The sequence below is a fragment of the Ochotona princeps genome, chromosome 4 (genome assembly GCF_030435755.1).
Source record: "Ochotona princeps isolate mOchPri1 chromosome 4, mOchPri1.hap1, whole genome shotgun sequence".
Lineage (NCBI taxonomy): Eukaryota > Metazoa > Chordata > Mammalia > Lagomorpha > Ochotonidae > Ochotona > Ochotona princeps.
The window spans coordinates 84,035,552-84,058,264 of NC_080835.1; the positions used below are offsets into that span (position 1 = coordinate 84,035,552).

At 41.0% G+C, this 22,713-nt stretch overlaps 1 pseudogene; it reads right to left on the bottom strand.

Annotated features, from left to right (window-relative positions):
- Window positions 1–15,487: 15,487 nt before the first annotated feature.
- On the bottom strand, window positions 15,488–16,353 carry LOC101528791 (small ribosomal subunit protein uS2-like; annotated as a pseudogene).
- Between the last annotated feature and the right edge of the window lie 6,360 nt (window positions 16,354–22,713).

Below are 22,713 nucleotides of genomic sequence, written 5' to 3' on the forward strand. Positions count from 1 at the left end.
CACTGCTGCTTAAGAGTATTAAGTATCATCTTGTTTAGTATTTTGCAATTCTTGGAAATTACAGGAAGTATTCCCTTTTTTACTGTTTTTGAATTCAGTAGTTCAACTATCAGGTTCCATATTTTTCAGTGATGAAGATTTTGATTGCTTATTCTGTCTCATTACTTGATAAAGATCTGTTGAGATTGTCTATGTCTTCTTGATTTAATCTTGATAGGTTATATGTACACAGAAATTTATCCAGTTGTTACGTTTTCCAGTTCATTAGTATATACTATCCCTCGTAGTTTCATAAAATCCTTTATATTTTAGTAGTGTTGGTTGTAATGTCTTCTTATAAACATGAGTTTTTCTCTTTTTTCTTGGTTAGTATGGCTAGAGTTTTATGTGTTTTGTTTGTCCTCTAAAGAAATCAAGTTTTTGTTTTGCTAATCTTTTGTATTTATTTTCGTTTCAGATCTATTCATTTCTGCTGCAACCCTTATTATTTCTCACATCCTGCTGTGTTGCTTGGTTTTTGTTTTCACAGCTATTCAAGATGCATCATTTGATCATTAACCTGAGACATTTCTGTTTTTTAAGGTAATTAGTTAATGCTATAGCTTTCCCTCTTAATACTGCTTTTAACATGTCACACGTTTTAATATTCTGTTTTCATTTATTTAAAGAAAATTTCAATTCCCTTTTTATTTCCTTTGATGAACCATTGATCATTTAGTAGCATGTTATTTAATCTCCAGGTATTTAGGAATGATCTATTGTTCCTATTGATTTTTAGATTTGTTACTTTGTAGTCTGAGAAGATTCATGGTTAAGTTTCATCATTTTAAATTTGCTGAGACTTAATTTGTGGCTTGATATGTGATCTGTCCTAGAAAAATATCCTATGTGCTGATGAAAGTAATGTGTATTAACTTTTGAGTGAAATGTCCACAAATGTCTGTTAAGTCCCTTTGCTCCAGAGTATGTCACAACTCCAGTGTATCGTTACTGATTTCTTGTCTGGATTATCTGTACATTGGTGAGAGTGGGGTGATGTATTCAACCCTATTAATATATTGAAGGTCATCTCTCTTTTTAGGACTAATGATATTTGCTAGATAAATCTGAGTGGTCTTGCATTGGGTGCATTTGTATTTATAATTGTTACATCTTCTTGCTGAATTGAACCTTTTATCAAAACATAACGCGTTCATTTATCTCCTTTTACAGTTTCTGATTTAAGATTTTTTATCTAATATCAAGAAAGCTACTCCTGGGCCCAGCATAGTAGCCTAGTGGCTAAAGTCCTCACCTTGTATGCACCGGGATCCCATATGGGCGCAGGTTCTAATCCCAGTAGCCCCACTTCCCATCCAGGATGGCCCAAAGCCTTAGGACCCTGCACCCGTATGGGAGACCCAGAAGAAGTCTCTGACTCCTGGCTTCAGATGGGCACAGCTCCAGCCATTGTGGCTAATTGGGGAGTGAATCAGCAGATGGAAGATCTTTCCCCCACTGTCTCTCCTCCTCTGTATATCTGAATTTCCAACAAAAATAAATAAATCCTTAAAAAAAAAGAAAAAAAAAGCTACTCCTGCTCATTTTTGGTTTTCATTTGCCTGTTACACGGTTTTCAGTCCTTCACTTTCAGTTTTGGTATTTTTGTTTATGAAGTGAGTTTCTTGTAGGCAACGTTTAACAGGGTCATGGTTTTTCATCCATTTAGCCAACCTGGGTCTTGTGGTTGGCCAATTTAATGCACTAACATTCAAGGGTAATATTCACATAACTAAGACCTGTCAATTTAGTTGACGAAATAATGACTCTCTCATCTCTGTTAGCAAATTTGCTAGCATTGTGTGTTTTTAATTTACTTCTAGCAGGACACTCTTCAGGCTTCTCTAATGGTGACGGATTCACTCTGTTTTTGCTTATCTGGGAGATGTTTTATTTCTCCTTCACTTTTAAATGATATAAAAGTAGCATCTTGATATAAATGTAGCATTCTTTTAAGATTTTGAATATACCATCACACTCTCCTGGTCTGCAGTATTTCTGTAGAGACACCTGATGTTAATCTAATTAGCTTTCTTTTCTATGTAATGATGTTCTTTTCTTATCTCTTTTCTGTTTTTTTCTCCTTGTGTTTAACTTTCAACAGTTTTTCTACAATATGCCTTGAATAAGGCTTTTTTTTTTGGTTGAGAATTTGGAGTACTCTGACCTTCTTGTACTGGATGTCCATATCTCTTTCAACATCTGGAAATTTTTCAACTGTTGTTTCATTTATATAATTCTTAACTTCTTAAAAATTTTATTGGAAAGTCAAATATACAGAGAGGAGGAAAGACAGAGAGGAAGATCTTCCATCTGCTGATTCACTCCCCAAGGAGCTGCAACGGCCGGAGCTGAGCCCATACGAAGCCATGAGCCAGGAGCTTCTTGCGGATCTCCCACACTGGTGCAGGATCTCAAGGCTTTGGGCCATCCTTGACTGCTTTCCCAGGCCACAAGCAGGGAGCTGGATGGGAAGTAGGGCCGCCGGGGATTAGAACCGATGCCCATGTGGAATCCCAACACATGCAAGGTAAGGACTTTAATCGCTAGGCTACTCTGCCAGACCCTAATTCTTAATATCTTTTTTCTTCTTTTTTCCCTGAGGAATATCTAAATACGATTATCAGGTCATTAGTGACATAGTCCATATGTCATGTCTTTCTTTTAATTCTCCTTTCTTTATTTTTGTCTAATTGATTATTTAAAAATTTCTGTCTTTGTGGTTAGAAATTCTTTCCTCTACCTGCTCTATTCTGTTCTTAAAACTCCCAATTGTTGTTTTCTATTTCACTAACTGAAGATATTGTTCCCAAAAAATTTATTTGCTTTTCCTTAATAAGTTATATTAGTAATGTTTTCATTTGTGTCACTCTTTGATTTCCTAATTTCTTTAATCTGTCTTCTGTTGCATCTCACTATTTACTGACACTCATTATTTTGATCTTGATGTCTGTCATTTTATAGCCTTCCTTCAGTTTAGGATCTAATGCTATGGAATTATTATATTCCTTCAAAGGCATCATTGCTTCTTCATGTCCCCTGTATTCCTAGGCTGATGTCTGTGCATTTGATGTAATCATCCCTTCTTGTTTATGGAGTAGGTTTTATTGGGAAAAAAAGCTTAAGGTTTAGTGGAATGCAAGGTAGCATTTGGCTTGTTACTTTGGCTCTTTTTCTAGGTGAGTTCATGGGTGTAAATGTTTGAGTGATATCTTTTGTCAGTTATGTCTATAAGTGACACAGTAATCTCTGCTGCATTTTGTATGCCTGTAAGTGTGGCTTTGAGATGAATATGGGTTTTCGAGAGTGTACATCTTTGGTCCATAAAGAGTTCAGTGTCAGTCTCCCTGGTGGTTGTAATGACCATGGACTTCTTCTTGGTGCTGATGCTGGTAAGAGTTCCTATTGCCCTGGTCCTACTGGCTAGGGCTGTGGTACAAACTGCTGTGACTCCAGGACTGTGATGCAGATGGAACCTTCCTCAAGCCCTAGGGTCCAGCTGGGAGCTGCGTGGTAAAATGTCATCTTGCAGCAGCATGGCTGAGTACATCAATGTCTCTGTCCTCTTTCCTTCTGTGCCGCAGAATCTTTGTTGTTTTTTCAGTTCTTTGTCACAATTTTCTGCCATGACCCTAGAAGTATCATCTTTTCATATCCTAGAGTAGCTGAAGACACGGTGGCTATAACCTAGTTAGCCATATTGAGATGTACATTTGAATAATATACAAACAGCCTAAATGCCACAAGAGTGGTAGATATACTGAAGAAGAGGAAAAGAGGTGCAAACATAAAGGATCACAGGGAAAAGCAGCAGCATTAAAATATTCTGATGACCAGAGAAAGAGATTATTTCCCGGGGCCCGGGCCTAAATCAGTTATTCCAGGGATGTAGAAATCTCCTGCTAATTTATCTGCCTACAGACTCTTCTCCCTCTCATCATTTCTCCCCACTCGCTCTTCTTGAAGGGGAAGGAAGGGAGGACATCCCTGTATCTATAGCAGCATTTCCCATTGATCTTGTCGTGACGTACTGTATCTATTAGTGTTTTAGCCACTGTTTATATGTGGCCTGTAAGCTCTTGGAAGGTGGCTCCTGTGGTTGATGATTTTTATTTTAATATTTAAATGTAAATAGCCCTCCTATGGTTAATGGCTACCATATTGGACAGTGTGACTCCAGACTCTATCTGTCATCACAGAGCTAATGATGGAACTGCTACTTCACAGTGCCAGCACTCACACTAGCTACAGCTCAACAGCTGGGGTAGGAAGATCTAGTCAGCACAGTCTTGTTACCTGTGGATCCAAGGAGAACTTAGTTGGCAGATGTGAAAACCAGTGGCTAGAGGCAGCATGCTTTTCACTATGTAAAACAAACATCAGGGAGAAAGTCAACTTACAAAGGAAGAGAGGAAAGAACACCACCAACATGGAGATTGTAGCTGAGAGTCCTGCTTTCCCATCTGTTCTGACATCTGGAGCCAAGTCCCACTCCCCCAAGTTAGTAGGGGTTGAGCCAGATGGCAAGCTATCACAAATACTGATGAAATGGTTGGTCTTCAGAGTTTTAAAAAAACTTTCTGGAGAAGATATTTGGTGAGTAGATGGAGTGAAATGTCTGTCTCTGTTGATGGCAGTTGTATTCTATACAGGTACGGCCACTTTGGAGTTAGCAAACACAGACTGTTTGGTCTTAAGGGAAATATACTAGTAGGTTCCTGAGAGTGTCTGCTCAAACTTTCACCCATGATCAATACGTGCCTTTATCAAATACGCGTTTCTGAGTGATGATACTTTATTTCATATATATTGTTGATTCATTAACAATGAACACAGAACCAGTAACAGTACGACTCATTCCTGAAGCAGGCTTGTGTAATGCATATAGTTTTGCCACAAATCACAGCACCCTAGTCTTCTTACAGTTAGTAACATCACACAGCAAAGACTTGCATTGTGCATCTTGAGATTCCCCAAGAACTATTTTAAATAGCAAGATTCCTGAGCAAAAGAACAAAACTCTGAAAATCATAACAAAATAAACCATGAAGAAAACAGTTGTTTAGTTGAAATAATTTTGACAGTGTCACCTTGTTCCAACTCAGCTGGGAACAGGAGCATCTCAAATTTTTCACAGCTCTGTGCATGTTTGTAAACAGTTGCAAGACACTGTCTATTGATTTGAAGGTCACAAATAAATTTTTAGTAAGCAAATTTGCAAATGTAGAGACTGTGACTAATGGATATTGACTCTAATGAAAGTACCATTTATTGACTGCTTCCGACGAGCTAGGATTTTTTCTGATCCTTACATACATTTATTTCATTTGAAATATATTCTATATTAAATGAGCTTTGTGAAAGTGAAGTAAATTAATATGTATAACATCTTTATTATAACACAATTATTATACGTATTATATTTCAAAAATTTGATAAGATGATAGAAGGTTCAAGTAACCTACTCAAGGTCAATCTGCAGTAAACTGCAGACAGTTTTTATAACTCACATCCTTAGTCACATTATGCCAACACCTCCCTCACCTCCCTGCATCTTTTTTTGGCCAGGAGGCAAATTTAAAGAATTTCTTCAAAAAGTCTTCTTACTGATAATCTCGAGCATAGATTCTAAGTTCTTCACTGAAGATTCTAGTCAAGTTTCATTCACTTAATGAATAACAACTGAGCTTCTTCTATGTGGAAGGCATGATTCTAGGCACAAAGTTCAATAAGCAAAGTAGTAAATGCATGGTGTTCTTGTTTTCATTACATTCTCATCAGAAAGATACAGAAGACAGTAGGATGCTGGACTCTGCCATTGTCCATGCCCGCGATGATGGACATACGACTGTGTATGAAGAACTGTGTATGATATAGGGGAACTCGGTGGCAGGGCAAGGCGGGTTGGGGAGAGGATAGGGGAAATCCCAGGGACCTATAGAACTGTGTCTTAAAATAATAATAATAATAAATAAATGAATAAATAAACAAAAGATTTAAAAAAGAAAAATTAAAAAAGAGCCATCTGCATTGGAGCCTCTGGGAGAAAAGAAAGAAAGAAATATACAGAAAATATGCACACAAGTCCATATGAAGGGGTGTCGAGAAGTTCATAGAAAATGGAATTAAGAGATGTTTATTTTGGTGTAAAAATTTTTGAAATCCATGCATGTCCCCCCCCAAGATAAGCTTTTCCCATGAATCTTTTGAAATGTATCTGTATAATGATAATGCTTGTAAAAAAAAAAAAATCAAGCTAGAAAGGCAAAGGAAAGCCTCTCAGGTGGATAATAAGGGCAATAATATGTTTTTTTTTTCTGAAACTTCAAGGCTGAAAGAAAATAATGCATGGAAGTATCTTGTAGAATACCCTAGCCAAGGGAAGTACACCAATAGCTAGAGTAGAAACTGCCCAAGGTTGGTGTAGGGACTGAAAAGGAGCCAAGCCGATGTAACAAGGAAAAATATGTGACGTGTTGGCAAGACAATTCTTTGGGATCTTGTAGGCCATGGGTTGCAGTTTGGATTCGTAGCATATTGAAATGTCCTGAGAGTGTTAAACAGGGGGATTAAGTATATGATAGGTTGGCAAAAGATGTCTCAGTGAGCGTGTAATTGACAATGAGAACAAGAGTGGAAGCTTTGAATCTATTTAGACTTATGAGAGAGGGGAGGCTTTATACGGAGAGCATGCAGAGGAGGCAGGGAGAAATGGCAGGTTGGAGATACACTGAAAAGCTTTTACCATGAAGAGTACATCTAATGACCCAGGCTGACGTCCTGGGCGAATGTTGTGCTTTGTCCTCCATGGAATCTTTTCTTCACACTTTCACAATTTTTACTAAATTCCAAATTCCGAGCTTGGGCTTTATTGTAAACATTTGCTCCCCCTGGGGAAAACAAAAATGATTTCTGGGTCACCTGGGAAAGTTTGCTCTGGACCTTTAGTAATAAATTATCTTGATGATTCTTTGAAAGCCCTATCTTATCAGAACCAAAACCAAGTAAACCAGATTTTTCCCAGTTATACTCTAGTTGATGAAAGGCTTATGGGAACAATTTGTCCCCATACACACACTTACTAAGTGAAGACACTTCAAGGCACAGCAGTTTCAAACAAGTAAAGGTAAACAAATTAGCAGTGCTGAGAAATACCACTTGCAATCATCCAAAGGCCACAGTGAGAAAAGCTCCGAACAAATCAGCAAGTGTATTAATAGAAAAGAAAAGAAATATTTTGGTTCAGTATTGACCTAAAAATGGACTCAACGATAAACTAAAAATACTTCCCTAAATTCCAATACCTCAAGATCACGACATTCAGTTCTACAGGAACTGAATGCATTTCCTGTTCTAGCCATAGGAGGAAACAGATTTCTCCAGCAGACATTTTAGAAAAATAAATGAGCTTTTCTTTGCAAGAGTGACTAATACAACTCTCTTTCCCTCTCACAGAAAAGGAAAACAGATGAAAAGCCACAGAACTGTGACTGGTCCAGATTTTGTTTTAGAATAAAGGAAGTGAAACAAAGCTTAAACATCAGCATGGTGCAGTGTTGAGAAGACCCCACTTGTTTTCATATGGGATATTTTGTTGAATGCATTGAAAAATTACATCTGAGAACCTGCTATATTTCAGGCATCGCACAAAATGCTCAGGATGCTCAATGACTGATTCTTCGATTCTAGCCCTTGTAGTGTTACAAGCACAGCCCAATATTGGTAGGCAGCAAAATATTAGCTATCCAAGGCAACGCTCAGAACCACTGAGAACAGAGCTACTACAATTCTCCTTGAAACCCATTCACACGTTGGGCTGGCTGATTCTCTGGTGAGGAGGGGCTGGGCTGTAGATTGCAGGATGTCTAGTGTCTTGTTTGGCCTCTCCTCACTGTATGCCAGTTGCACTCTTTCCCCTCTTAACAAGCTAAAAAATGTCTATATCCTAAGCCCTTTATGAAAAAAGCTTGGCCTTTGTGAGAACTGTTGGTTTTAGAAGATGATGTTAGTAATGAAATCTTCTTTCTCTGAGATCTTCTAAAGTTTTATGAAGTCCTCTGCCAATTAATATTGTTTGGGGGGGAGTTGGAGCATAATGTGGAAGGTTCAGCTATTCAAGCTTAAGGGACAGCAGAATCTATCAATCAACCTTGAAAATAAAAACAGTAACTGATTTAAAAGACACAAATGTCAATTCAGTGATATTATTTAACCAGAAAAGCTACCTACTGGCTATACCTCTGTGTCCCTACATCCCAGGGAAAGTTCAGTAAAATCCTTGTCCCTGGATATTTTACAGTTAGGGGAGGCAGACAGGTGAAAGGCAGAATTGAAAAGAAAGCATCTGACAATAGATAAATAAAAGCTGAGAAGGAAAACAATACTGAAGTTCCATTGTAAGTAAAGTGGTCATACAGGGTGATGAACCAAAGGAAACATGTGAGAAAGCCATGCACATATCTATTTTTAAAAAAGGATTTTTCGTAGGAATAATGACAAAGCAAAGGACCTGAGTTAGGAGTTGGCTTAATATGTAGTTGGAATGAGGTGAGCTAAGCTGAATGGCAAGAGGTGGTAATAGGAGGTTAGTCAGAACCAGACTATTTAGACATACAGAGCATTTTGAAGACTTTGATTTGTAGTTGTAGCCCACAAATGTTTCCAGCTGTCCTTTCATGCACCTGGAGGACTATATTCCACTGTACCCTTAAAGTCAGATGTAGTCACCTGTGATAGATTGGATTATTTGGCCCAATACTTCACCACTTTTTGCATCCAAATTCATGTCATGGTCTCATTGTTGATAGGTATTCATTAACCTCTTGTATGAATTTGGACAACAGGGTAAAAGCACACATGGTGAGAGAGGGCTGGAAATGTAGTTGCCCAGTGTGGCCTACCTTTTTGAGCTTTTGCCATCGCAATGAAAGCAGCATGGCCTACTCTGCCTGCTCACATGGGGGGGGGGGGGAGCGGAGGGGCATGAGAAGCATATTAAAGGGAACACCCCTGGAGGGTTTGGAGCTTAAAGCAGACCACTTAGCCTAGTTCAGGATAGATAAGCTGATTCCCAACCAGTCTGCAGATGTGTAATAAATAAATGCTTATCATCGCATGCTGCTAGGATTTTGTGGTGGTTTGTTACACAGCAGGTCACCTGGCTTTAGCCAAGAAAATAAGCATGCAAGCAAAACATTTTAAAGTCTAAAAATTCTCATTCCTGTCTCCTGTTATAGTGAGGATGAAAGTGTCAGTGTATTTCAAAATGTTGAAGCAAACTAATATTAAAGATAAACTTGTTTCAGTGCAAAATTTTAAGCCCATTCATAATTGTTTTATAAACCACATTTTCTATGAACTTTTTAAAGGCATCTTGTGTAGTCTGAGAAGAAATAAAATCTGTAATGCCAGGGAGTGTGGTTTCTGTTTCCAATGCTACATAACCTAAAGGTCTCTGTAGGATTTTATTTTCAATTTAGTTAAAAGGCAGAGAGGATGAGATTTTCCAGCGTCAAATCCTACAATAGCTTAATATGGCAGGGTCATGCCACAGCCTAGAGCTGAGAACTCAGTTTGGGTCACCTGCTTGGTAGCAGAGACCAAGTGCGTTGGCAGAAAAGTGGATCAGATTGGAGCCAGGACTCAAACCAGGCATTTCACCATGGCATGCTGGTGTTCCACGTGCTGTCTTAACTGCCACTGAGGCAAACACCTGTCCCTCTGCAGGCCTTTGAGGTAAAGAATATCATGATTTGCCTCATATACAAGCAACTTTGCATATGTTAAGAATGGATGGAAGGAGGTATGGGTGGAGGCTAGTAAACCATTCCCAGGTGGTTATGCCACCTCAGGCAAGGCATTGTAGTGGCTTGGAACATGGTGGTAGCAACGGGAGGTGTGAACCAATGGTCATATCCTGCAGACATTTCAAAATTATTACAAAAATTTGTATAAGATGCAGAGCATGAGCGAAAGGAATGAACCAAAGATAATTTCAAGGTCATGGTGTGTAGAGTGGGCTGAGAAAGTCTTCATTAACAAAGATGGATTTTGTGCTGAGAGAAAAGAAGTTTGGCTCTGAGAGGTTATCTGAAGTTTAAGGGTAGGCATGGTTCCCAAAATTGTTTTTTATTTTTTTATTGGAAAGGCAGATATACAGAGAGGAAGAGAGACAGAGAGGAAGATCCTCCATCCTATGGCTCACTCCCCAAGTGACTGCAGCGGCCAGTGTTGTGCCAATCTGGAGCCAGGAGATATTCTGAGTCTCCCATATGGATGCAGGGTCCCAAGGCCCTGGGCTGTTCTCGACTGTTTTCCCAGGCCACAAGCAGGGTGCTGGATGGGAAGCAGGGCACGTGCAAGGCGAGGAGTATAACCACTATGCTATCACGCCGGGCCCGGTTCCCAAAATTGTATAGACAATTGAAATGAACTTACTAGTCCAGGGTTTAGGGCAGGTGGGGCAGGAGATGTGCTTTGGCAGTTTGTTAATGTATGCAAATTGTATTTAAAGCCACTAGATTAGAGGAAATCATAATGTGAATGAGAATAGACCGAAAAAATGGCTGACGAATTGAGTGCTGGGGCATCCTACATGAAGAGGCCAGGAAAGTGTGAGTAGTGTCCAGTGAGGCTGTAGATTCTGCTGAACCTCTCACTTTCCTGGCCAAGTGCTTTATGCAACTCCCCCCACCGAGTTTTCGGCCCTGGAAGGCTGACCCTGACGGAGCTGATCCCTGTTCTCTTCCGTTTTTGGTCGGGTTTGGTCAATGGGAAGAGGTCTGAAGAGGGAATTATTAGACAACAGGAGCTGAGATTAGGTCACTGGCTCTCAGATTTAAGGATGCTTCAAAATTACATGTAAAGATCAATCAACAGCGTGTGATTCATGGGTGAGACTTGAGGATTTTCAGGAAATGCTGAAGCTGGTTTAGGGCCAGCACATCGGGAAGCTCTGGATTCCCTTCTCTGTTTGCCTGATCCCTCTCCCACACTCTGAGACTGCTGGAGTCTAGTGGTGACCCCAGCAGGAAGTCACTGCTCCTCCCACTTTGGACTGCAGTCTGACACTATTCCTCTGGAATGTCAGTATCTCTTTTCTGTCCTCATCTTTTTAAAAATGGTGATAACTATTCCTGGTAGCCCCAAGTTTCTGTCCTTTTCTACATCATTCTTAATTGATATGATGGAGATATAATTAATGCTGTTGGTAATTAATGCCTGTGCAAAGAAACCTTCCTTGAATTATCCTAATATAAGTAAGTTGTTTGTGTCACTGAGATAGGAGTCTAAGAGATACCTGAATAAGATTTTCCTTTATTTTTTTTAAAGAATTTCCTGCGGTTCTTTTTTTTTTTTTTTTACAAGATTTATTTTATTTTATTGGAAAGTCAGATATACATAGATGAGGACAGAGAGGAAGATCTTCTGTCTGTGGACTCACTCTCCAAGTGGCCTCAACTGCTGGAGCTGTGCCAATCTGATTAATTGAGCCTCTTCTGGGTCTCCCATGCGGGTACAGGGTCCCAAGGCTTTGGGCCATCCTCAACTGTTTTCCCAGGCCACAAGCAGGGAGCTAGATGTGAAACAGGGTCACCAGGATTAGAACCGGTGGCCATATGGGATCCAAGTGTGAGCAAGGTGAAGACTTTAGCCTCTAGGATACTGTGTCGGGCACCCTGTGGTTATTTCTAAAAGACCGTTGACTAAATAAGTGGGGGTGTTACCATGTCTGGATCACAGGGAAGCAAGCCTTCCTCCACTATTTTTTGTTTCCTGAATGAATGGTCTCGTGCCATATCATGAAAGTAGTGATTTTTAGAAAGAATTTCCATCAGGTTTGAAGCATAAATCATTTCTAATTAAACTGCAATTAACTGGAGAATTTAATTAATCATAACAATATATTCCATGATGAATTGATATTTCAGTGAGCTAATAATCTCAAATGGGTAATAAAAATTGAAGAGGAATAGATATATCCAGCTTATATGCTTGGACTTTGAAAATTTTCGAAAATGTGCCATCAAAAATTAATACATTTGTGTGGCGTTTAGGATTCAATTCAGCTAAACCCATAAATTCTGTGATACAATTTCTTGTGCTTTTATCTTCACATTGCAAGGCATTTTATTGTGATAAATATTTGCAAATAAAAACAAGCATTTACCTAGCCATATTTTTGGAAATTTACAAACTCATCAAAATCCCTGATGTAATGCAAAGGTTTCCAATATAATGTTATGGCATGTGTGCTTTTAATCAGATAAAAATAGGGGTCAGCAGGTGGGTGGCCACATGAAGCAGATGGGGGAGGGAGGAAAGAAGGAACTCTAGGGAAATGAAGGCAGAAACTATTAGGAGGCCTTTGCTCACCATGTTGTCTGTTTCCTACAGCTGCCCCCATGCTGATGTTCAGTCTTGCTGCTGGTGTTTTACACAAACTTTTATTCTGACTACCATTCACCCATGTCATTTCAATGCAAGTATCTGTTCATTTATAAAACTCTTCCACTTTACACTGTGCCATTTAGAGTAGGTATTTTACCCTTGGATTTCTGATTGTAATACAATCTGCAAAAAATAAAAGGTGCCTGATCAGCTGAATTAAGTAAGCAATCATCTAAATGGCCTAAAAAGCACTAATTTTCTTGGCGCTTGAGTTGTTGGACTATATTTCACTAACTGAACCCTTTCTCTAGATGACCACAAGAAGAATATGAGCAGAAGAATTTTCCTTTCCTTACTTGACAAAGGACAAAAAAAATTAAATCATGTCAGCTATAGTAACACTCTATGTCATAGATTTTCTGCAGGATCATAAGCTTTCTGAAGTCCAAACTTTTTGTGTGTTTCTTGGTCCCTGCTGTGTCCTCAGGCCTGGACAGTGACTGGATTATGGGAGTCGTCTGTTGCCAGTTTATGTGGGCTACAGAATGAAGACTGACATAACAGACATGAGTTTGTATCTTGATTCTCTGCCAACTTTGCATAAAACTTGGACAGTCTCTTCCACTTTGGCTTCAGTTTTCCTCTTTAAAATAGCACTCAAAAGCAAGAAAATTATATATTTCATTTTTGCTATAGTTATGGATATTTCATGTATCCTGTAAGAAGGTGGGTGGTCAGTGAGATGTGGTCCCCACTGTCTGTAATATGAACTCCAGTTGTCATTGGAAACAAATGGCAACAAGGGCCTTTAATGCAGAAGAGAACTGGCAGCCATCCCTGGCTTAGCAATCACACAGCCAAGGTGATCACTTGTTTGGGGTTGCCCCAGATTAAAAGACCTATAAAGTTATTTCCATTTTTCAACTTCTCTTTATCTGTAATACATGCAGCTGAAATGAGATATCAAGGTAATTCAGCGGTGACCAGAATCCAAGCACTCAGCTTGAATTCAAAGAGAAAGTGAACAGAGTATCACTCCTGCTTGCTCTGAACTCTAATTTTTCTATCTGAAACCCCATTAAGCTTGGGCAAAGGGAAAAACATCCATTTTTCTTGTTTGTTCATCACAGGAACAATTTATTTAAAACTGGAAAAGCACAAGGACACCTCAGTCTTTTCTTTATTCTGCCTAAAAGAACAAGTTAAGGAAAAGAGTCTAGAAAAGTATTCTGGGAATGATATGTAAATGAGAACACCAGGTTTCACACTTGGCAACTTCCTATTCCTGTGAAGTGGAAATTTTTGCTTTGAAAGCAGTGTTGAAAGATTGCAAGAGATGTAAATGTGATGTCAACTATTTGTATTCCACTCATGTTTTCTCCAAAGATTCTGTACTTGAAGATCCATTATGTGTCACGTATCCACAGTCAACATTTCAGCAGCTTCTGTTCTACCTGCTCTGCGGTGTGGCCAGCATGCAAACGCTGAGTGCTACAACGGTCCTTGAGTCGCCTCTGCAGACCTGGGGACTTAGCAGCCAGCCACCATTGCTCTGCATCTCCTTCTCTGGGGAAGGGAAAGCAGTCATAGAGCAGTGACAGACTGGTCACGGGCCATGGAATGCTGACACTCTGCTGCAAATACTACAGCCCAAGTAGCTTCTTGCACTGTCCTTCATAAGGAGATTGTGATTTGTACAATGTGAACACAGCTCTCTGGGCATCACAGACAGAAATGTAGCAGCCATGTTTCCTTGGAAGTATGTTTATTACGTTTGCAACTATAGACAAAGATTAAAATGCACAGATCTTTCAGGAGAGGCTGTTGTGTTAACAGAAAAGCACAGATGTAACCAGGGGCATTGTTGAGTTTTAATTTCCCTATTTAGTGTGGTGAACCTCGCATGGTATATTACTGTTCTTGGCACTTCCTGTATGCAAGCGGCTTATATGTGGGGTGCTTGACTGCTGGCTCTGGGTACTGAAGGAGGCCAAGGCCTCTCTGCTGCCACACCAGGATGCAGCAGCTGCTGCTGAGGGCATAGCAGGAGGGTGCAGCCATGTGGCACAATGCAGGCTGGGGTCCCTGTAGAGGCTAAGGAGAATCCCATTCTCTTATAGGTGCATGGTGCTGTAATCCTCCAGGACAGTGCCTCGAAGACAGTGCTCTTTTTACGTTTGTCTTCATGCTGTTATTTAATATTTTTTTTCCAAAAATTTTATTTATATAAAGTGGAGGTTGTGCTCTTAAAAGACAAAGCCTACACTCTAATTCCAAGTGTGTCTACTTTTTGAGGAGAGCATTACCAGAGCCAGATGGTAAATGTAGATGTTGGAAATTATTTAAAACAGTAAGTGAGTTCAGGGGCTATGACAGAACGATGAATAGAATGGGTAGTCAGAAACATCCGAGGAGATTAGTTGAACACATTATGGGTTATCCGAGTAAAAAGGTATGTTTCTATGATATCCATGGCTCATATGCTTGGAGAATTTCCAGAGAAGACTCAAGCTGTAGATGACCCCATTCTTTTTGTTTGTTTTTAAATGTATTTTATTTTGTTTTATAATATAGTTCCATAGGCTCTGGGGTTGCCCATGCCCTTCCCCAATGTCTCTCCCCACACCCACTGATTTCGCTCCTAGTTTTACGATGTATGTCCTTCACGAACAGTTGTGTTGTTGAAGTATTTCCCCATTTTTAAAGCTGAGAAATGCATGTCAGTTTTTGAATGTGAGCATCCTGGGGGAGCAGCAGCTATGCCACCAGTAAAGGGAAGATGATGACTAGGTAGCACTGAGAATAGTAAGGGAAGGCAAATGCATTAGCCTCTGAAATTACTGGAGTGGGAGGAAGTGAAGAAGGTAGAACATTTTAGAAGTATTTGGAGATAGACCAAGGAGTCCCCTTTCATTTTGATGAGATATTTCAAAATCGACACATTAAAAAGTGTTCAAGTATTGTTGACTTAACCACATCAAGTAACGTTCACATAAGGCACTTTTAAAAATGACTTTTTTTTTTAGAAACGTGTTTATTTTCAGTCAACTTCACTCCACGTCTGCTTCAAAGACTGCAGATCACTTAAGACTACTCGGTGGTTGTTCCCACCCATTCAGTGGCATGAGCCGTGGGGGCTGCAGACCAGTCTTCAGTGGGGAACTGCTGGATGGGCACAGAAGGCACCTGCACACCCTCAGACCAGTCTGCAGCCTCGGACTGGGTAGCCGTGGACTCAGGAGCGGGGGTGGTCCGTTCACCCTGGAACTCCTCCTTGGTCACAGTCTTTTTCAGCCGCAGCCTGCACTTCTTTTTCAGTCTCTTCAGGATCGTTGTAGAAGTAGAAATCAGGCATTACCTCCCAGGGGTGTTCACAGGAGATGGTGCCACGCATGCGCAGAACCTCCCGGGCCAGCATCCACCACATCAAACCCACGGAGTGGGCTCCCTTGTTGTTGCAGAGGATAGCAATGTCCACATAGCGCAGAGGAGAGTCTGTGTTGCACAAAGCGATGGTGGGCAGGTTCACCTACGACGCCTCCATGAGGGGCTGGTGGTCGGCCCTGGGATCTGTCACCACCTGGAACCACAGCTGCTGGAAGGTGGCCTGGATCTGGTGAAGGTGCCAGGAGTGAAGTGGCCAGTGATGGGAGTAGCTCCAGTGGCAGCAGCAAACTTCAGCCCAGCTCTCTGGCCTGTGTTCTGGGAGGAGAACACGCTGATGTCCACAGGGTTTGTGATGGCCATGATGGCCTATGCCACCAGCAAGAGTTTCTCCCAGGTCCTCTTGAGGTTGATGATGTTGATGCCATAACTTTTCCTTTTGTAGAAGTGGAGTTTGGTGTCTCCCAGGTGGGTTCCTGCAGCCAGGAACTTGAGGACATCCTCCTGCTTCATCTGCAGGACATCAAGGGCTCTGGACATTGTGACAGCTTCCCCGTAAAGTTAACTGGGAATGAAAGACAACGCCGTATGGACCCCTCTCTGGGAGCACAGAAAAGAAGAATGGCATATTTATCACATAAAAATACCCATGTATATTGGGTGGGTATGTCCAAGTGTTGTGTGTTGAAGCCAAGTCCCTCATCCCAATGCCTTTGAGCAAGTCTCAATATCTTTCCCTTAGTTTGCAGTTCCTCAATGAAGATTAACTCCTAAAGGGGACAAACAAGTGTAAAAGATCCTGAAATATCAACACTTGAATTGTTCCAGAGTTAACACAATTAAGAGCTCAGTATCAGTCTCTATTCTGAGAGGCTTGGAGAAACTTACAACCTCCAACTCCCATCAAAGCAAATAACATTCTCTGGCCCAGCTTGGTAGACTAGCAGCTTAAGTTCTTGCCTTGCATGAGTCAGGTTCGCATCCTGGCTACCCCGCTTCCCATCCAGCTCCCTGCTTGTGGCCATGGAAAGCAGTCAAGGATGGACCAAAGCCTTGGGATCCTGCACCTCCATGGGAGTCCCAGGAGAAGCTCCTGGCTCCTGACTTTGGAACAGCTCAGTTCCAGCCATTGCAGCTGCTTGGGGAGTGAATCAGCAGACGGAAGATCTTCCTCTCTTTTTCTCCTCCTCTCTGTATATCTGACTTTCCAACAAAAATAAATAAATATTTAAAATAGAAAATAATATCCAGTCTTCCTTTAGTCCCAGGCAGACTGAAGTCCACCTCTACCATTCTAAAGAACACACTCAGCCTCCTATCACCATCAAAGGAAGGCCAAGCTCACTGCACACCCAACACATGTGTTCATCTCCAGCTTTGCACTGTAAGAGTCACTGTCTTTGCTCCTGCAGGACTCTAGAAATTGAGGTTTAGCTGCTCCACCTGACTCCCTGCTCTGTGTTTAGCAATAAACACCTCCATTTTTTTACTACCCTGCTATCGATGACTGGCATGCTGGACATTGGGCAAGTGGACTCAGTTTTGGATTTCTAAAGAAACTCCTTCAACCAATTCTAGGAATGTGAGCAGAAGTATGCATCATTCAACCCATCAATACATGTGTTGTTTAATGATCATGTCAGTTTCTCATTAGAATATTTGACAGCATCTCATGACAAGGAATGATGAATTTAAATTGTAATCTTGCAGTCTTGTATTTCCAGTTTTAGATTTTCCATATTTGATGAAGTTATGGGGTTCAACTTTATGAATCTCTTATAATTCTAAAATGTATGTATATCTCAACACCTCAAGAGTTGTATCAAATTATTCCTTTGTCAAAAGCACCCCTCCTGTATGTTTTTTATATAGCCTACACATCTTTCAGGGCTGCAACTTGGTGTCAGTTTCCCCAAGCCTTTAGCAGATTTGACTGACTACATCCTTTCTACCCCATTAGTGTTATCTGCACATTGCAGTCAATACATCTCATAAAAGAATCATATAATAGTGATAGCGCTAGGTTGTCAACATATTCTATTTCATTTTTTTTTCCTAGACACACAAAAAATGCCTATTTTGAACTCTTTTTCTTTGCTACTTATGTTCTGGACTGTCTTCTAGCCGGTAGCGAGGAAATAGAAGCCATGGAAGTTACTTTGACGTAACACTTCCTTCTGAATCACCTGTTTTCCCCCTCATCGTGGTGATCTGAGCTCTGTGGCAAATTCCATAACTAAGACAATGCCTTAGTTATCTTTGCATTCCTAGGGGCATGTAGTAGGTTCTCAATGAACATTTATTGATACCAACATTCAGTGAGAGAAAAATAAGTGCAATTAGGAGTTCATGAAGAAAGCTAATTACTCGTGACAAGGCAGGATACAGGCCAGTAAGCAGAATGCAGTCAACCAATAAATAGGAAACTGCATCAGAAAGGTCAGTGAGTCTTTTGGGAGATCAGTTGGCATATTGTGGAGGTCAGCATGGCATTTGTCTTCAGAAAACTCAAAAGGCTAGGGGATGGTTTTATCATAGTAGAGATGCTTAGGATTATGATTCCTATAATTTACACAATATGTCATCTTTTCTGGATATATTCTTACCTACTGTCTAATTTAACTCAGGAAACAGTATATAATCAGAGCAAGTATGGTTTCTATTTCAGACTATGAAATTGAAGTCCATTGGCATTAAGTACTTGGTAAAGATCACAACCATGAACAGTGACAATTTAGAGCCTGTAGCCAATTAAGCTGTTTAAGCTCTTTTTTTTTCTGGACAGGTACACTGTCTGACTGTGAACCACTCATGACAGACCTATCATCTCACTATCATCCACTTTCCTCATGAGGCTCTCCAGCATCAGCAATAAAAGTTTAGAATTGATTTCAGTGCTAGTGACCAGTCAGTTTGAAAGACTCTTCCTGTTCTTGCCACAGCTCCAACTCTGAGGCCAGTGGAAAAGGTCATGTTGATATAGAACTTAAAGAATCCATGGGCCTGGGTCTAGTACAATAGACTAATGACTGAAGTCTTCACTTTGAATATGCCAGGATCCCATATTGCCACTGGTTCATATCCCAGCCACTCCACTTCCCTTCCAGCTTCCTGCTAGTGGCCTTAGGAAGGAGGATGACTCAAAGCCTTAGGACCCTGCATCCACGTGGGAGAACCAGAGAAGCTTTTGGATCAGCCCAGCTCTAGCCATTGTGGCTGCTTGGGGAGTGAACCAGCACACAGAAGATCTTTCTGTCTGTCCTCTCTATAAATCTGACTTTCCAATAAAAATAATTAAATCTTAAAAAAAATCCATGAGATTGTGGTCCAGTGGGGTAAGCCACCACTTGAAAAGCCTACATCCCACATGGGAGTTAATAGGATTCAATCCCACCTCCATTACCAATCCAGCTTCCTGCTATTGGCAACCCTGGTAGCCGAAAGATGGTGATTCAGGTATTTGTCCCCTGTCTCCCCAGTGGAAGATCCAGATAGAGTTTTGATTTCTGGCAATGGATGTATGTAAATGTTACAGGCATTAGGGGAATGGAGCAACAGATAGCCCCCTTAATTATTCTTTTAAATAAATACAAATAAAAACAATGGTTTCCCCCATGCCAACAATGTGTTTAAAAAAAAACTCTACAGGGCCCGGCGGCATGGCCTAGCGGCTAAGGTCCTCACCTTGAAAGCCCCGGGGATCCCATATGGGCGCCGGTTCTAATCCCGGCAGCTCCACTTCCCATCCAGCTCCCTGCTTGTGGCCTGGGAAAGCAGTCGAGGACGGCCCAATGCATTGGAACACTGCACCCGCGTGGGAGACCCGGAGGAGGTTCCAGGTTCCCGGCTTCGGATCGGCGCACACCGGCCCGTTGTGGCTCACTTGGGGAGTGAATCATCGGACGGATGATCTTCCTCTCTGTCTCTCCTCCTCTGTGTATATCTGGCTGTAATAAAATGAATAAATCTTTAAAAAAAAAAAACTCTACAAAGCAGATGTAGTGCAAGACAGGAATCCCTGGTATTGAACAACTTGAAACAGAAATTTGATATGTGTGAGTTTTGATAAGCCTTCAAGACAAAGAAACAAGGTGAAAATTCCATATGGCTAGATGTTAGCAGGACACAGGCAGCATCTGCCACAAATAGATTGGACAGGGGAAATACTGTTAAGGATGAGTGCAACAGGATTGTGGATTGAAGGGCTGGTGCAGTGGCTCAACAGGCTTATTCTCCACATCCAGTCCCAGCATCCCACATGGATGCCAGTTCTTGTCCCAGGTACCTCACTTCCAATACAATTCCCTGCTTATGGCCTGATAAAGCAGCAAGGATAGCTTAGGTCCTTGGGCCGCTGCACCCTTGTGGAAGACCTGGAAGAAGCTCCTGATTTCATATCAGCTTAGCTTAGCTTTTGAAGCAGTTTGGAAAGTGAAAGAGCAGATAGAAATCTGTTTCTCTATGTCTCTCCTTCTCCCTATAAATCTGCCTTTCAAATAAAAATAAGTCAAAACAACAACAACAACATTACGGGCTCAGTGCTTTCACGTGACAAATGACCTTAGCTTTAGGCCACTTAATTAGGCTGGAGGGCTCTGGCTAAACAGATCGAGAAACAATTTAAGATTGTACCTTAATTAGGGCACTTTCTTCCATTTGAAGAGGTTGTGTTACTTCTGCACCCATTTTTGAGTACAGGTTTTACTTGATTATGCTATCTTCAGTGTCACACTACATCCAAATGACCCAAAAATAAAAACAGCCATCCTTCCCAGCAGAATGGACTCCCAGCTTTCTTGCCGCTTCCTTTAAATAGATCCCTCAGGTGTATGCCATGAACAAAAAGTGGCCCACACTTGTTCCTTTATATACTGCTTGTTGCCCTGAGTACAGGCTCTGCCTGACTCTTCATTCCTGCCTCTTTTCCCCGCAAGGATAGAGGACTACGGTCTCCAGCCATTATGCCGTTCTTGCTCAGAATCTGTAAGTGATAAACTTCGAGCTTGCTTTTTGTGGTGCTGTGTCAAATGTGTGCCTTTCATTTGAAAACCTAGGGGTTGCGTTTTTACCAGGATGCTGTGGAGAGCACAGCTCAGGCTCCCAATACTGAAGCAGTGGGTAGCCAGACATACACTGGGTACTGGAAGAACAAGAGCCACAAGGGTTCTCCCAGTGTAATCAGGTTTCCCATGTGCAGGACACCCTGGCTGTTCACAGGCAACATGGCATAAAGCCGTCTGCAGGATAAGTGTACCAGGAAAGACGCACTGTAGACATCTGTAGACATTCGGGTGCTGCTCTCCTTAATTTCCTGTGGGGCAAGGTTGCTAGCTACGCTGGTACTGAAAGCAAAATTTAGCAGGAGACTCCCAAAACCAAAAACAAACAAGGTCAGCAGAATTGCCTTCAAAGGGGGAGAAGCATGCACAATGTGCATCTTGCGTTTCAAGCAGCTCTGTTCTTTCGTCTTCAGGGCTGCCTGTACTTTGCTTTAGTACCTACTACATTAAACTTAAAGACATACTACAGTAGTGAAGCTGCTTGCTTATAAAACTGCCAAGGTGTTCAAACCCCTACACAATTTAGTAGGCAAAATGGCATTGATACATTTAATATGCATTAAAATATTACTCTGTGCCAACTACATTATGTTAGCACTGCAAAGTTGGGTATTATCTCTGTGTGAGTTAAGGAAGAACACAAGCACCAAAAATATAAAGAAGGTCACAAGTTAGAGAAGATTTTCAAGCTCCGTTTTTTCAAGAGAAGGGAAAAAAGTAGGGAGAAAGGGAGCTTCATTCCTGCTGTGGGATTGTAAGGACCAATTACATCCAATCAGCTTCACATATGTTACACCTGATCTTGCTCAGGTGCGCCCTCAGACAGCTGCCTTCTATTTGTCGCTTTACTCTTGCTGTCTTGAAATCTAATGTGGGGAGGACTGCTCCAAACAAACCTTAATATTATACCCTGAAAGGAATAGAAACAGAGGTTTGGGGCCTGGGTACCATCTTTGTCATAGGAAACAGGCAGGCTCTAATGTTACCCAAGACTTAAGGTATTTAATCTAATTCACCTGATTCCTAGCTACAAGATAAATTGGGAGCTGGCCTAAGTGGAGCTACCATGGGTTACACTGTTTCTTGGGGAAACTGGTTCTATGTTCCAAAGATGACTTAGACTTGAGACTTTCCTGTTCATAACTTTGAGAAAACCCATCTAGATATGACATGAGTTTAAATTACTTTCTACCTTATGAAAATTTAAGGGGATGATCACTACATGAATATTGCTCAGTGTTCTAAAATTTAAAAATTGCTTGAGATTTTATCACTCACCTGATGGTAATGTGACGGTAAGATGATATTATTAAAGTGCTGTACCCAGGCAACGTCTTCATATAAACTGCTCCCTCCTTACTGAACATTTTTTTGTGGAGCTTAATTGGATATGCCTTCAGTGCATTATTGCTGCTATTGAATGAAGAAAATGAGTGCCAATATTCCCATCGCTCAAGACCACACAGGACAGTCTGGTGCTTTGTCCCTGAGTATGGCTGTGTCAACTATGACAATGTGAGACTTCTGTGCTCAGATGCCTGCTGGTACAAAGATGGGGAAATGAGGAAATGAGAGAGTGACTAGAGAGGGGTTGCAGTTCTCAACAGCAAGAGTGACACTAATGAATCTAATTGTAAGCTTCTATTGAGTGTCTACTGTGTGATCCATGTAGTACATTGGAAAAAGTAGCAGGCAAGTCTTTATGCTGGGTGAAAAGTGGGGTGGGCCTACCATTCCTGACAAAGAATTTACATTCTCAAAGGTTAAAACGCATCTGTTCTCAAGGTCCTGCCTCATTTCTCATGTGATTTCTGTAGTGTGAACAATTTCCAGAGCTAAA